Raw genomic sequence first — 16,948 nt, 5'->3', positions numbered from 1 at the left:
TTTGACCATTTCATTTAACTGTTGATAAAAAAAAATTTTTTACTTAATAATTAAAAAATGATTTTAAATATATTAATATATATATATATATTTTTTAAATATTTAAATATATTAAAAAAAAAACTACTGAACCATGCGTCCCATCTAACGGTAAGAGTGGTCGGCATAGGAGCCCCACTCTTAATAATATAATCGTTCAGAATATTTTTCCTGAGTTGCACGCTTGATTGACACGAACATACGTCAGCTCTAAGAACTTTTTGGGATATCCGTACGGACTTGCTTAGCATTTTACATATAATTTAAACTTTAATTTTTGTTTGAGAAGGATTTGTCTTTGAGGCCAAAAAGTTAAAACTCCATAGGCCCCTTCATAGAAAATATATTATTCAGTTCTCAACAATTCTATGAGCCCCTCAGACAAAAAATGTGTATCTTCCTGGTTACATACATGGTAAGAAATGCTAATTAATTGATGCAGAGATATTATATAAATAAGTTCATATATTGAATAAATTTATTATGCATCAACTACTATTTATTCTGATCACACTCCACACCTATATTTTTTTTATAAAGTATGTGAATATTTTTCATAAGATGTGAAGTGTAGAGTAATAAATAGTTACTGATGAAAAGAATTTTTTTATACAGATATATTTTGATGTGATAAGTTAGATCGTAAAATATTTTTAACCGTAAAGTATATGTGCTAATAGATTACATCAAATCATTGCATTGTATAAATTTGATTTTGTAAGATTTTGTACGTAGATCGAGCACTTCTCCATATATATTGGTAGAGGTTATTTTTAGTATGCTTAAAATAAAAAAACAAATTAATGTAAATAGGCTTTTGGCAAAACTTAAAGATTAGCCCCTAACCTTAAAGAATAATATTTTTTCTTAAACTCAAAAGCTCTTTGTTTTAGAGAAAAAAAAAAAATACATCATTTGAAATGTAGAAATCTTTTGGGTCCACCGGCACATTAATTACTGATCAAGTTCTAGCTCAATCAAACCCCCTCCCCATGCCAAAGCAGAAAAGACGTTGATAATCTTCTTGTACGGTAGGTTTTGCATAAAAAGGTTGGGAATTGGTCCTATATAAACGTTGTGTTTGCTGAATATTTGAGTGGAGTTCAGTGCGCGGGCGCTGAACATTTCATGCGGCCACAACTTAAGAACTGCCGAGAAATATACATGGAACTGCAGCACACATGCTTGGAACATGGATGTGCTTGATGCATGGACTTTCTCATTCTAGTTCTTGTAGCTCATAATTCAATTGACTTGCCCTTATGATTATGGTTATACATATCTAAATATAAATATATGATTAAATATAATATGTTACTTAGAAGTATGTGTCTAAACACATCACTTATTTGTTGGGGTGTATATGAAAACTAGTCCCTAGAGTTCACTTGAGCCTCGCTCGACACTCCGCTCGAGTCTCGCTCGACATTCTGCACATTCTGCTCGAGCAATGTTGTTTGACTGTTCGCTCGATGTGCGCTCGACACGTCGCTTAAGCGAAGAACACAGATTTTGACATATTAGGGTTTTCAGCACCGTTTAATATATATATGTTATATTTGACTTGTTTTGTACGACTTTTAGCCTATTTTTTAGAGAAAACAATTGTCAAGTGAGTGCAAATTGTGTGAGAGACAAAAAGCCCTAAAGAGTGTGAGTTGAGATTGAGTGATTATAATCTCCTCTAATTAATAAGATTTCTGCAGCTCTGTAGACGTGACAATTTGCCAAACCATATATATTTTGTGTTGTGTGGTTGATCGTGATTGCTTTTACTTTATTTGACATCGTTGGTGTGTGTACATTTCACAACAACTAGTATCAAGAGCCAATGTCAGATCTAAAGGAGAATGATAGTTGGAGATCAAGTGAAAGCACTCGGGATCGAGAAGTTCAACGACACTGATTTTGGGTACTCAAATATGCTGATCGAGGATTATCTCTATGGGAAGAGACTCCAACTTTCAATGTTGGAAAAGAAGCCGGAGAACATGGATGATGCTGAGTGGACCCTGTTAGATCGACAAATTATGGGGATTGTTCGGTTGACCTTATCCAGAATAGTGGTACACAATGTCAGTAAGGGGAGAACCATGGTGGATCTCGTGGTGACTTTGTCAGGTATGTATGAAAAGCTGTTGGCAAACAGTAAAGTGCACTTGATGAAGAAATTATTCAATTTGAAGATGTTAGAATGTAATCTATAACCCAACACTTAAATGAATTCAATACGATCACAAATCAACTGTTTTCTACAGAGTGTTTGCTTGACGTGCGCTTAATAGTGGGCATGAGCGTAGCTCAATCCGTGAGTTCCCTCGAGTCCCGCGTGATAGTGAGTTAGAGCGAGACACAAACCCTAATGTTTGCTTGAGCCATGCTTGACACTCTATTTGAGCCAATGTTGTTTTGGTCGTTCGCTCGATACGCACTCGACATGCCACTGAAGCGAGAAATGCAGATTTTGCCAAATTAGGGTTTTTAGCGTTGTTTACTATATATATGCCATATTTGACTAGCTTTATATGACTTTTAGCATATTTTTTAGAGAGAACAATTGTCAAGTGAGTGCATATTGTGTGAGAGACAAAAAGCCCTAGAGAGTGTGAGTTGAGATTGAGTGATTGTAATCTCATCTAATTAATAAAATTTCTGCAACTCTTTGGACGTAGGCAATTTGCCAAACCACGTATATTTTGTGTCGTGTGCTTGATCGTGATTACTTTAACTTTATTTTCCATTGTTGATGTGTGTGCATTTCACAACATTATTTTTGGGTCATTACCTACATTTATAAGAATAAAATCTTAGTTAATAATTGATGTGGCAGGCCTTCACATCACAAATGTGTTTTGTTACGTCAATAAACAAGTTTGCAAATAAAATTTTCATGCATAGTTATTTTATCATGGGCATATCACATGATAGACTTATTGAACATAATAACTAAACTCACAAATGATAGAGAAGAAGCACAATAAGAACTTTGTCATCCTCATCCCTCTTTCTCCTCGTTGAGGAGGTAGAATGGAAGATTATATATAGCTTCATCAAAACACATGAGATGGATCGTGGAGGGTTAAACAATGTTTCATGCAATATGCATTGACCTCAGAAAATACACCTTTATCAAAGAACTTGTTCAATGAAAACTGTTATTGTTCATCTTAAATTTTGTTATACCTACTCATACATGCTATATGATATATTTTTAAGTCACTTAAAATATATCACATCGGCAAGTATGATTAGAGGACAAGATTTAAAATACAAGTGTAACTAAACAAGGATTAGGGTATTGCCGTATTGATCTATTCTAATAAAAAAGAAAAGAAGAGGCTAAGATTGTCAATAACACTAGGTCTTGTTTGGGTAATGAAATATTCTCAAAACTTCTCATAATTTCTTTCCAAAAAATAGTCAAATACAAAATACTTTTCAATTTCAAATTTTTAATTTTTTCGTCTAATTATTATCCAAACACAAAACCCAATGCAATTTTTACAAATTTTCAAACAAAACACAAAGAACAATACAAATTTTCAAATTTTAAAATAAAAATAATATTTAAACAATTATATTAAAAAAAATATTTTAACTTTATAATATTTTTATTCAATTTTTTTCTCTTTCATTTTTCAAAAACCAATACAAATTTTCCAAATTTACAAACAAGACACAAAAAAATACAGGTTTTTCAAATTTCAAAACAAAAATAATATTCAAACAATTATATTTAAACAATTTTTAAATTTTATAATATTTTTATTCAACTTTTTTCTCTCTCATTTCCTAAAATTTAATAAAATATCTTAACCCAAATCATTTCACTACTATTCATAAAATTTTAAGATATTCTAAGTATTCAAACGAGCATTAATAAAGATCTAAAACTCACTTGACTGATGAAAACTACCAAACACAACAAATCTCAAATATAATAAGGTGATCATGAGCCGACCAATGTATCACCCTTTTAAAAACTAACAAATCCTTTGTCATATTTGAGAAAGCTACCAAGCACAATAATTATATATATATTAGCTGCACCCAACCTTACATGGGAATGCTTAGTGTTTTGACATTTGTTTAAGTTAATTGGCATGCAAACACTACTAAAGGTGGTCCAATCATTTTTCTATTTCTCGGATCGATCATTGTTTATGTAAGAAGATATTATGAAAAAGAAATATAACTGCATATCGAGTTTATGTACTCAGAATCTTCTGTTTAGATTCATCAATAAAACCAAAAAAAATTAAACTCAAGAAAAATAAAACAAATAAAAATTAAATTTAACAAAAGAGAGGTGATGTGGAATGGGTTTCTAGTTTCTATATCTAATGGGTTTCAAGAAAAATTGCTGTAAAATTTTCAAAGAGAAAAAGAAAAGCTCATTGGCATATATACATTGAAGGATATAGAGATATAAGTGCTTTAAAATGGAAGAGTGAGATCTCCAAAAGCTCTAAATGATCTTGTAGTTACATTGCTTCCATAATAATGTCATGCACTCATTTTGGCTTGGTACATTTTGGTTTAAGATATTAGTCATGTAAAGGAAAATGATAGACATACAACCATTTCTACAATCTTTTATACAACTATATATGTTTTAAATTAGCATTTTTTTTAAATAATCTATAAAAATAATATAATGAGTTTACATAAATACCCTCATTTAAAACATGATTATATAAATTAAAGGTTGTGCGTATATCATTACTCTTCTGACAAAAGTCCTAATTAAGGGTTCTTGGTCTATAAAATATAAATTAACAGGTTCCTCAAGGTGTTGTGTTTGCAAGAGATTTCAATTTCAATAACTATCTTTATTTTAGAGTATTTAGTGCTCATCTTGACATAAACCTTAATATTTTGCAAGTGATCAAATGGGATAATTAAATGGTAGATATGTGAATTAGCGTTCATTCCTCAAATATCGATGGACAAATATAAGTCTTTATCTAGCTAGTACAAAAGAATATTATTCATGTGCACATTTCTGATACAAAAAGAGCTACAAAGTCAAATGTACGTTTAAAATAGGATGCTTCAACTAATTAGATACGCTAGCTTAAGAATGTGTGTGTATATATATATATATATATATATATGATCAAGATAAATACTCTATGATCATCACTGCCTGTGGACATAGACAGCTTTGATTAATCATGCATGTATAAAACTCTTTTTATTTTTATTTTTTTATTAATCTTATTATATTGTTTTTATCTTTTGTTTTCACTGTTTTGTCTTGTCCATCATGACATGGATCCTTGATTTTGGGTACTCGGAGATTATAAATTCATACTTTGTCTAGAATATGATCATGGGGATGAAAGAAATGCCAGCTGGAAGTTATTATCATGTGACTTGGATGTCTACAAAAGACATGATCTTTCACTACTATCAGTATCTAGCATATATATATATATATATAGACAATTGCATGTCGCTTATTTGGCTGGAAGAATGATCATAGTCACTATATATGAAATAATATTTCTTGGTATGATGAGTTTTTCCCCTCTGCAAATTTGGATATAATGATAGTGTTGTGTTATTAGTGTTGTGTAAAATGTTTATAGAATTTTGAGAGCATGATATATAGCTGTGAAGTTTTGACATATAGATCTTTTGAAGATGTCGTGAAAAAGGATGGAAAGAGAAAAGAAAAAGCCAATTGCATTATTTAGATATGGCTTGTTGTGCATTGTCTATGTAACGTCTGTTTTTGTGGTATGACTTTAATAAATAGATTTAGAAAATAAAATGGGAATTATTGAACTTTTTAAGACACATTCATTTCCTTATTAGGATATAAAAAATTCCATATTTAAAATTAAAACATGCTTTCAAAGAGATTTTTGGCGGAAATCATTAAATTAAATTACAAAGTACTTTTACAAAATATGCTTTCATACATTACATAAAATGTATCTAGGCTTCTGTTAACTTTTCCTTGGGCCATTTTTGTTCTGATGCTTCGACCTCATTTTGTTCTTGGGAGAGGGAGAGACATATAAAAATAAAATGAGTTGAATACTCAGTAAGCATTAATTCATATCGTAAAAATATACTAATATAGGTTTTCATTCATGTAATTATCATTCATCTACATACTTTACTTAGAACATTTATTTTCTTTTGAAAACATTATAAGGTGGGGGGTTTTTCTTTAAAAAGTTTTCATTTCTCTTAAAATATTTCCCACACATTGTACATTTCTTCATAAAAAAATAAAATATTTCAAACATTCAATTAACTCTTATTACTTTCCTTTGGCAGTTACAAACTATTACGCCTCGTGTGTTAGGGTTAGCGGTCTTTTGGACCTAGACTTTACCCGTGGCCACAGGTTAGGAATTCCTTTCCTTTAGGATGGAACCACTAGTTACACTACTAGTGAAACCGATCTGGCATTGCAATCTGCCCCTTTCCTCTTAGTACCATCATTCATTTCTTCATGGTTATTACGTAGTTTCATATATTAAAACATTCTTTTCATTCATTTCCTTTCATTTCCTTTTCATTCATATCATTCATCAGTTTATTTCATTTCATAGCATAAGCGTAAACACCATTTCATAGCATCATTTTAACATCATTTCATAGTATCATTTAAACCTCATTTCATAGCCTCATCTAAACATCATTTGATTGCCTCATTTAAACATCATTTTATAGTCTCATTTAAACATCACCTCATAGCCTCGATCATAAACATCATCATTTCATTTTATGAAACATAAAGACAATAGTACTACAATATATAACATCCATTTCACATGTATACAACTATTATTGAGGTGCATAGGGGGGAAGGCCGTTACATAGTTATATCTTAAAACATTAATACTATAACATACTTTTATTAACATCATTTCATTTTCCTTCATTTCATGAAAACAAAAAAAAAATTCATAAAACTTCTTCATTTTTATATCATTAGAAAACTCTAGAAGAGTATGAATATAATACTTACCTGAACCTCATGCCATTTTCATTTTATGTAGCCCATTCATGTGTGTGTCAGATGACAACCTACCTGCATTTATAACTTTACGTCATTTCCTTTTCATTTACATATGCAACTTAAACTTAGAATTTGCATGGTAAGAGTACTCTCAACCCTTAGTGCCTTTTCTTCTCCATGGTCTTAACTTTCAGTTGATTCTTTACTTAAACCTACTTTAACTATCTACTTGCATACTTTCTCGTAACATTGCTAATTGTTCAAACCTACACTTCTAAGTATTTCATAGTATCTCATTCATTCCCCACTACATACTCTATGCAAATCATGTACTTTATACCCATAGATCACAAATATTAATGAAACAACTCAAAGATATTGAATAGACAATTTGGTATTGAAGATAGAGTTTTCTAAAAGTTTATTAAGTGTTGCATAGCTGGAGAGTGATGGAGTACAAGCATTAGCTCCTTTTCAATTTGAGGTAGGTTCTCCAAGTACCATGCCAAGACAACAATTTTGGTGAGAGCTTGGGATAGGAACAAAGATTATATAGGAGATGAAACTAACGTGGGTTGGTGGTTGAAGAGAGGTGGTGGCTTTGATGGAGCATTACCACCTAATAGTGGTTGTTCAATGGTGTAAAAATTAAAGTTTGGAATGGTCATGGGAATTAACTTAAGGTCTGGTTTCTGTAGAGGAAGAGAATGCGCAAGACATAATAGAGGTCCACTAAATTGTTCTGGAGTTGGAGAAGGAATGGAGGTAGGAGTGGAGGAGTTTGCACTAGATTGGTTTGCTAATCTCGCTAGTATATATAGTAACAGTATCTATTATGTTGCTTCTAATTTTTCCTGGCTTTGGTGCTTCAATAAGAAGTCAAGAAGCTTGTTTAGATGCTCAAGAAGGCTAAGAAGATGGAGATTTAAGGTTAGGCGTAGTTGTAAGGTTGCAGAAATTAAGGAAAATCGTACAAGGGTATAGAGAGCATGATGCATGGAAGAAGAGAAAATGTATATTCCACTGGAATTGAATTGTTAAGAAGACGTGAGAGAGGGTGTCATATACTCTCTGCCACCCTAAAAACTAACAAAATTCCTATTCTAAAAATAGCATCCAGCTAATCAAGAGAATATTTACCAAGAATGAAAGAATAATAAATTGGAATGTACAAGTAAAGACAAAATAGAGAGAATCATCATTTTCCACATTTCAATTTTGCATGTAGAGCCTCTGCTAAACGACTTGTAGCTGCTGTAGAAGACAAACGACCTACAACTTGAGCTTTGGCTTCATTTTCATTATGTAATAGCCCCCCGCAATATGGAGAATAGAGATTCACTATTCCCATCTTGGATAAATGGGAGTGGAGGAGATAAGAAGGTAGAGCTTTGGTAAAAATAACTGCCAGTTGAGATTGGGAAGCAACATGAGCTACGGTAATGCTATCCTTTTGAATCTTGTCTTTGATCAGGTGACAATCCAGCTCAATGTGCTTGCTGCGTTCCTGGAAAATGAGGTTGGCAACAATGTGAAGAGCTGCCTAGTTATCACAATAGAGGAAGGCAGCTTGGGGGTGTGATATTCTTAGAGCAGTGAGTAAGTATCGAAGCTAGGTAAGCTTAGAGTAAGTGGCTACCATGGATCTATACTCAACTTTAGCTGAGAAACGGGAGACCACAAATTGTTTCTTGGTTTTTTAAGAAACAAGGGAGTTGCCAAGAAAAATGCAAAATCCTGTAATAGGTCGACGGGTATCGGGACAAGAGGCCTAGTTAGAATCACAATAGGCCTTGAGTTGTAGCTAAGATGTAGAAGACAATAGAATGCCTTGTCCAGGAGCTGCTTTAATATATCTGAGAACCTTGTGGGTAGTAGCTAAATGAGTAGTAGTAGGACGATCTATAAATTGACTCAAAAGCTTGATAGCATAGCATATATTGGGTCTGGTTATAGTTAGGTACAACAAATGCCCAATCAGCCTGCAATAAATACTTGGATTTGGAAGAGGATCACCAGAATCCTTGCTGAGTTTAAAATTTTGATCTAAGGGTAGTTTGATGGGCTTGCTGCCGAGTGTTCCCGAGCTAGCTAAGATGTCCATTGTATCGAAAAAGTGAAATGTTATCTTGTTTTAAAAATTTTAAGAGTATGGTTGAAAGTGCATTAAATTCTCATATAAAAAGCTGCTTTCTTTGCATAGGTGGATCTATTGAGAAGATCTACCAACTTTCAAGCCAAGAAAATATCTTAAACAACCAAGGTCTTTGATCTTAAATTTGTGATTCAGAAAAGCTTTAAGAGAGTCAATGGAATTTTGACAGTTACTAGCCACGATAATATCATCAACATAGACTAGTAGGGCAATAAAGGAAATACAATCTAGTTTAGTGAAAAGGCTATAGTCGGCTTTGGATTGTTCAAAACCAAATTCAATGAGAGATGAAGAGAATTTTGAATATCATTGTCTAGAGGCCTGCTTAAGGCCATAAAGGCTCTTAAATAATTTGCAAACTTGATGAGGTCCTCCTTTGTTGTATCCAAGGGATTTGCGCATGTAAACCTTTTCTAAATCTCCATGGAAAAATGCATTGTTGACATCAAATTGATGAAGATACCACTCTTGTATTGCTATCACAGTTAGTAAAACTTGAACTGTCACCATATTGGCAACTGGAGAAAAGGTTTCTGTGTAGTCTATGCCTTCTTGCTATGTAAATCCCTTTGTTACAACCCTGGCTTTCAACCTCTCAAGACCCATCAGAGTTAAATTTTATCTTGTACACATACTTGTAGTCAATGGCTTCCTTACCTCAAGGAAGATCAACGATAATCCAAGTATTGTTCTGTTCTAAGGCTTACAGTTCAGTTTCCATTGCCTAACGCCATCCAGGGTCTCTTACTGTTTTCTTATATGTATTTGGCTCAAAAGAGGTGGAAACAGAGGAAGAAAATACACGGAAAGGAGTAAAATTCTGATATGTTAGGAAATTGTTTAGAGAACATGGGTTACCTGCAGCTTAAGAGGAAGACTTGGCCAAAGATTGGGTTAGTGCAGGAGTGAGGCCTATTGGCAGTGGAAGTCATGCAAGTATTGAGGTGCTCTATTTATTCTAGTGGACCTGCGAAGGGGAGGAATAGACGGTTGGCTAGGAGTTGTAGTGATGGGAGGAGAAGGAATTGAAATGGAGGGGAAACAAGGGTAACAAAGGTGGGAGAAGGGGTTGTAGAAGGTGAAATAGAATCTGTGGGAGGTATAGGGTCAGAATGAGAGACAAAAGAGGGAAAGTCATGAAGATTAGGTAAAGGTTAAGTAAAAACAAAGTTAGTATTGTCAAAGTTAGTGGTAGTGTGAAAAGAGGCTGAGTGGAAGGGAAATATGGATTCAAGGAACACAACATTCTGAGAAATAAAAGTGATTTTTGTTTTAAGATCAAGAAGCTTATACCCTTAAATTCCAAAGGGATAGCTAAGAAAAATGCATGTGCGATCTCGAGGATCAAACTTCTTCCTACCATGGAGAAGGATAGTAGCAAAGTATAGTGATCCAAAAATTCGCATATGAGTATAAGTGGGTGTAGACTTGAAAAGAAGCTCGTATAGGGTTTTGTTATTAAGAAGAGGACTAAGAGTCCTATTAATAAGGTAAGTGGCTGTTAAAACACAATCATTCCAGTATTCAAGGGGAAGACCAGCTTTAAAGTTTAAAGCCCGAGCCACATTAAGCAAATGTTGATGTTTTCTTTCCACAATGTCGTTTTGTTAGGGGTAGCAACACATCTTCTTTGGTGAATAATTCCCTTTTTGTTAAAAAAATCTATCATTTGAAATTCACACCTAGTGTCACTTCTTAGAATCTAGATTTTAAGTTCAAATTATGTCTCAACTAGATTACTTAGAATCTAGATTTTAAGTTCAAATTATGTCTCAATCAGATTATAAAAGGACTCTATGCATTTTCTGGTGTTTGATTTATTTTAAAGTAAATATAACCATGTGCTCTGAGTGAAGTCATCAACTATAGTTAGAAAATATTTGGTACCATCATATGCAGTAATTGAGCAGGGTCTCCAGAGGTCACAGCGTATCATTTCAAAAGGTCTAGAAGTTTTATAGTGGCTGTCAGGAAAAAGGAGACGATGGAGTTTAGCCAGTGGACAAAAGCAACAAGGTTTTCCATTAGTAGAAGAAATATTGTTCTTTATAATAGGATCAGTAATTAAACTTAAATGAGGAAATGAAAGGTGACTGTTGCCAAAGGTCAGAAACAACAACATTGTTCATAACAGAAGCTAAAACAAGAATATTAGTATGTAAAATATGCGAAAGAGTAGTGGCTAGAGTTTAGGGTGAGACTTCAGTGCTTAGCAAGTGGTATATGTCATTCCTCATTTCACCCTTCCCAATTGTTATCCAAGATAAAAGGTCTTGAATAAAACAACAATCAGAAAAGAAAACTAGACAACAAGTGAGTGAGGCAACAATTTTCTTGGTTGAAAGAAGATTAAAAGTGAAGGATGGAACACATAGAACCTCTTTGAGGGAGATTGACTTGTTAGGTGGACAGTACCAGTGTGTGTGACAAGAACTTCGTTCCCATTTGGCAATTTTATAGAATAAGAATCTTGTTCTGTGATGGTTGTGAGAAAAGAAGTGCAACAGATCATATGGTTTGTTGCCCTTGTATTTATAATCCAAGGGTGTCACTTGATTTTAGTGGTTTGTGTGTGTGGGTAGATAAACAAAGGGGAATACCAGATAACTTAGAAGTCGAACGAGGTTTGAAATTGGATTGAATCTGATTAGCAGAGTGTTGAGTAGCAGCTAGAGACTCCCTTGGCTAAAGTAAGGCCATTAGTTGCTGATACTGAGACATAGTCAAACCCACTCCTTCATCTCTAATATCCTCAGGTTCAGAAGCAGGGGAAAAACTGGTTTGATTAGCAAAAACGCCAAGGCTTTGAGGTTTCCTAAAAAGTTTATGACCCTGTGCATAGCCATGCAACTTGTAGCATTTTTAACCATGTGACTGGACAAATGACAGTGAGAGCACACAGGTGCCTCAGCATTAGCAGGTTTGAAACAATTGTCAAGTGAATGTCCTGGTATTTTGCAGTGGCTACAATAGTGTCATTTCTTCTTTGGAGTAGGCCTGGACTGGGTAGAGATTTTGAAAGTGGAAAAGGGTTTCTTAATGGCTAAGGCCATGGATTCAAGGGATGGAATGTTGGATATCATTTGGTGTTGTCGTTCTTGTGGTTGTATTAAAGAGAACACCTTAGTAGTGACAGAGGGTAAAGGATCTAAAAGCATAATCTGGTCGCAAACATTAGAATAGGAATCATGCAAATCCATGAGAAAGTGAAACACACAATCATGTTGGTAACGATCTAACAGGGTTTTCATAGTTCCACAATTGCAAACAGGAATTGGATCATAAACTGAAATCTCATCCCAAAGTGTTTTCAGGTTGCTATAGTAAACACTTACTGAATCGTGTTCTTGAAGAAGGCTGGCTAGGGTTTTCTTAAGCTGGAAAATTCGAGGTCCATTTTGTTGAGAAAACTGATCCTGAAGATCGAGCCAAATCTCATGGGCATCATCAACAAAGACGATGCTGGATTTGATGGAGGGGCTAATGGAAGTTTGGATTCACAACACCACCATGTCGTTGCAACGTTCCTAGAGCTCAAGGAGCGGATCCTCTGAGTCGGTAGGCTGCAGGATGGTCTATTGATGAAACCCAGCTTGTTTTTAGCACGGAGTACTCGTCGCATAGCACGAGATAGGTTGCATAATTGTCGGTGGTGAGTAAATCAGTGACCAAAATAACAGCACAGTTGTCACCGTTGTCTAGGCAGAAAGGGTTTCCAGGATCACCGAGTTTCAAGTATCGGGACACAGTGTTTGCATGAGGAGTGTTTCTATTTAGGTTTGTATGAGAATATGATTTTTTGGTGTGGGTAGAAGAAGAGTCATCAGAATTTTCCAGTGAGTCCTCCATGAATAGTCGCTCTCAGGCTCTGGTACCATGTAAGGTTGTAGAAATTAAGGAAAATTGTACAAGGGTACAGAGAACATGATGCATGGAAGAAGAGAAAATGTATATTCCACTGGAATTGAATTGTTAAAAAGACACGGGAGAGGGCCTCACTAACAGAATTCCTATACTAAAAATAGCATCCACCTAATCAACAGAATATTGATCAAGAATAAAAGAATAATAAATTGAAAAATACAAGTAAAGACAAAATAGCTAGAGAGAATCATCCTTTTCCACATTTCAGCTTTGCATGTGGAGCCTCTACTAAACGAACTTGTAGTTACTGTAGAAGACAGACGACCTGCTGCTTGAGCTTTGGCTTCATTTTCATTGTGTAATAGTGGTTGCTTGAAAAAATAAAAATAAGAGCTTGAGGAAAGAACCAACTTGCTGCTGTTTTGCTTCTACTATGTGTTGCTATCCACCTTGATTGCAGCGGCTGATAGCCAGTTTTTGCCTGAGATTTTAAGGTCATGGTACTTATAGAGTCACATATTGAGACTGAATTGAAGAGATGAAATAAAAGCAAACTAAAGGGCTGAAACATAAGAGGAATTGAGAGGTAAAGTTGCTTATTTTTCTGCACTAGTAAGACATCCAACAGCTTGTGTATTTTCTTCTTTTCAGAACTTCCCTCATTCTAATATATTCCTAATTACACAAGCAAAGATTTTGTAATTGATAAAGATGGATATAAACACCCTAAAAAGTCGACCCAATAAAAACTACTAGGAAGGCAACTATTGCAGAAATTCTCCAGCAAGGAAACTAGACCAGAAAAATAGTTCAGCTTAGGAATATTTTCTTACTAGGAAAGCTAGTGGTTTGAGGTCTTTTCATTTGATAAGAAGTTCCATCCCTACATATAGCACTTATCTACATGATTCATGGAAACAAGGCATGAAGGAAAAGAAAGTGAAACATTTGCCTAAACAAAATTCTATCTAAGATCCATATGCATAGCAGTTTGCTAAAAGATCTAGATAAACTGATTGTGTATAAGGTTGAGGCTCACATACTACACTTCACATCTTCTAGTGGTTTAATAAGCAAATATAGAGGACTAATTAGGTTAAAGATAATCATTGACGAAAGGAGAGAGATGAAACGATTTGCGACACAAGACACCAAAACAGAAACTAAAATAGAAGGGTTAGTTTCTTGCATGTGCAGCAACTAACTTAGAAGTTTTCTTGCTCCAAATCATCATTTCCACCTCCATACCTTCCACTGGACAACCAAATAAAGATATAAGTGAGGAGGCTTGAGTTAAGAGGAACTAAGAAGTAAAAAGTATTACAAATTAGATTAAAAATGAGGGGTTCAAATATGAAAACTGCTGCTCAATATAGGTTGTTTTTGTTTTCTGTTTTGCTTCATTTTGAGCTCGATTACTCATCCACTAAACTAGTATATATTGCACAGACGAGGGGCCTTGAAGTGAGAAGAGATTACATATGAGAAGGAGAGGAAAGACGAAATGAGAAACCGTTAATTAATTAATTCTACAAATAAAGGGACTTTTATGACTAATTTATTGCAACCAAAAGATTATTTGCAACTAATTTTAATTGTAAATAATCATTTCGTTGGAATTAACTGGTCGTAAATAAGTAATTTTCTTGTAGTTTCTACTGCTGTCTGTTACAGTTTTCTGATGCTGTTTATCTGCTTCAATTACAATTTGATGGTAAGTTCTTCCTAGACTTGAAGAGGACGTGAAATATGCGAAGGGAAACCATAGGAAGGAGCTGGAATGTATATACTACAAAGTGGAGGAAACAGTAAATCTACTTTTCTTCATTAACTGTTTTTGCAGCTAAAAACTTGATACTACCACCACCACTTGTTCCAGTTTCTACCATCTACTTTAACTATTTCCATCTAATTTAGATGCAAGAGATGTTGCTTGCTGCCTTGAAGAAGAAGAACAAGGGGAGAGAGAGAGAGAGAGAGAGAGAGAGAGAGCTGTTTTGTGGTCTGAAATAAGGAAATTAAGTAGGAGATGAAGAGATGAAGAGAAAAGCTTAGATAGCAACACGCAGGGGCTTGGTTTGTAATCCAATGATTGAGATTAATCATAGAAAATTAAAAGGGAGCTAATAGAAAATGAAGAGTAGAAAAATAAATGGGAAGGGAGTTAGACTAAATGTAAAAACCAAGCTTTTATTCTTGATCCAATTAAATAGAGTTTTTAACATAATTCAAATAATGAACTTTAATAAATATTTCAAAGGAAATAAAACCATTTAAATAAAATGAGTTACTAAAAATCTATTTTATTTCCTTGGCTTCAAAATTTAAGATGCTTATTTTAAAAGTTAGGTTTAGCTTAATAACACTAAAATATTCCATTAAAATAATTTTGGACTCATAAAAATATTTAGAAGATTTTAAAACACTTGGCTGATCAATTTAAAAATCATTCACTAAATTTACAAAATAAGGATTCGGGATTTAAAACCTATAGGCAAGACTAATGACCAATTGAAAAGAAAATGAGCAGTTGATCACAGTATATGCTCATATATATATATATATATATATTTGAGGCCTTAGGGTGAACATTCACAAGAATATTCACAAACCTAGGCATCGAACATATATAGAAAAATGACTTGATTACCACCAAATTCATAGGAGGAGTGTATCTTCTATAACTACATCGAATAGTTTAAATAGATATGCATTGGTTTTTGAGATAATATAGGCATCAATGAATCTAACAAAATAAATCTCCTTGGATATTATTTTTTAAAATTGAAAATTCTATTGCGTCCATCTTTCTAATCATCTGCCATAAGATCAGTGCATCCAGTCATATTCGAAAATGCTCTCAATTCCTCCAAAAGACTTTGCTATTCTTTTGATCCCCTTGGTTAGGACTATCCCAACAATTTCTTTGCTTATAGGCATTTTTAGTCCCTCATGATGCCTATACTTTCTTGTCTCACCTATCTTACTCTTAAAATATGGAGTATGCAACAACCAAAAAAAAATCAGCCTATAGTGTGCATGATTTCTCTCTAGGATTGTTCATCAGGATTTCGGTCTGGGAACCCGGTTATACCCGGACCGGGTTATCCGGGTCAAATCCAGGCCAGAATCTGAATAAATCTGAATTTTAAACCCGAAACCATTTATTATTATTTTTTTTTCAGTTCGAATGTTTTGATGTAGAAAATATTACTATAACTACATAATCTTGTTACTATATCAGTGCCCTGTCTGAATGCATTCTTGCCTAACTTTACATAGCGTGGGAATCCATGTTTTGGGCAATACAAAGTTGTCATGGAATATTTGCTGAAAATGTGTGCTGCTTGTTTTAAGCATGTATCGCTCCTTGGCGTTGCAGATGGCTAGCAATAGATTAATTATATTATCATAATATTTTCTACCTCAAAACATTCAAATTACAAAATACAAAAAAAAGTGTATTCGAGTTTTGCAACTCGAGTTCCGGCCTGGAAAATTTGGAACTGGAATCCAATTTTCTTAGTTCTAAATCGGGTCGAAAAAAGTTCTGCCCAAATGAACAGTCATATTTCTCTCAAGCTCTTGGATCAATTTGTATAGGCAAATTTATTCGTTCTCCTAAGAGTTTTCGTTAGATGCATTGTTAATACCCCTCTTTATCTTCGTTTTTTTTTTTTTTTTTGAAATATCTTAGGTTCAATATTAAAATACTCTATGTTGTTTAGCCTTTAGAGATTATTCGTTAACTTTTAAAAATGAACTTTTTCATTTTTCAATTCTCAATAACGATATTTTGATCCTTCGATTATAGATCCATTAGATCCACTAATGAAATCCCATATGGCTTATAAGCTACGTCACCACCACCAATAAAAATTCACCATACGTCACAATAAATAAAAATT

At 33.9% G+C, this 16,948-nt stretch overlaps 1 long non-coding RNA gene across 1 annotated transcript; it reads right to left on the bottom strand.

The window, feature by feature from the left end:
- Positions 1 to 8,018: 8,018 nt before the first annotated feature.
- On the bottom strand, positions 8,019 to 14,552 carry LOC121239913. Its single transcript, XR_005935407.1, has 3 exons — positions 13,874 to 14,552; positions 13,209 to 13,521; positions 8,019 to 8,141 (listed from the first exon to the last, which is right to left on the bottom strand). It is a non-coding gene; the product is annotated as an uncharacterized LOC121239913 (long non-coding RNA).
- Positions 14,553 to 16,948: the final 2,396 nt, after the last annotated feature.

Source organism: Juglans microcarpa x Juglans regia, chromosome 7D (assembly GCF_004785595.1).
Source record: "Juglans microcarpa x Juglans regia isolate MS1-56 chromosome 7D, Jm3101_v1.0, whole genome shotgun sequence".
NCBI classification, from domain to species: domain Eukaryota; kingdom Viridiplantae; phylum Streptophyta; class Magnoliopsida; order Fagales; family Juglandaceae; genus Juglans; species Juglans microcarpa x Juglans regia.
Note: the sequence above shows the minus strand (reverse complement) of the source record. Positions and strands in the feature narration are given on the sequence as shown.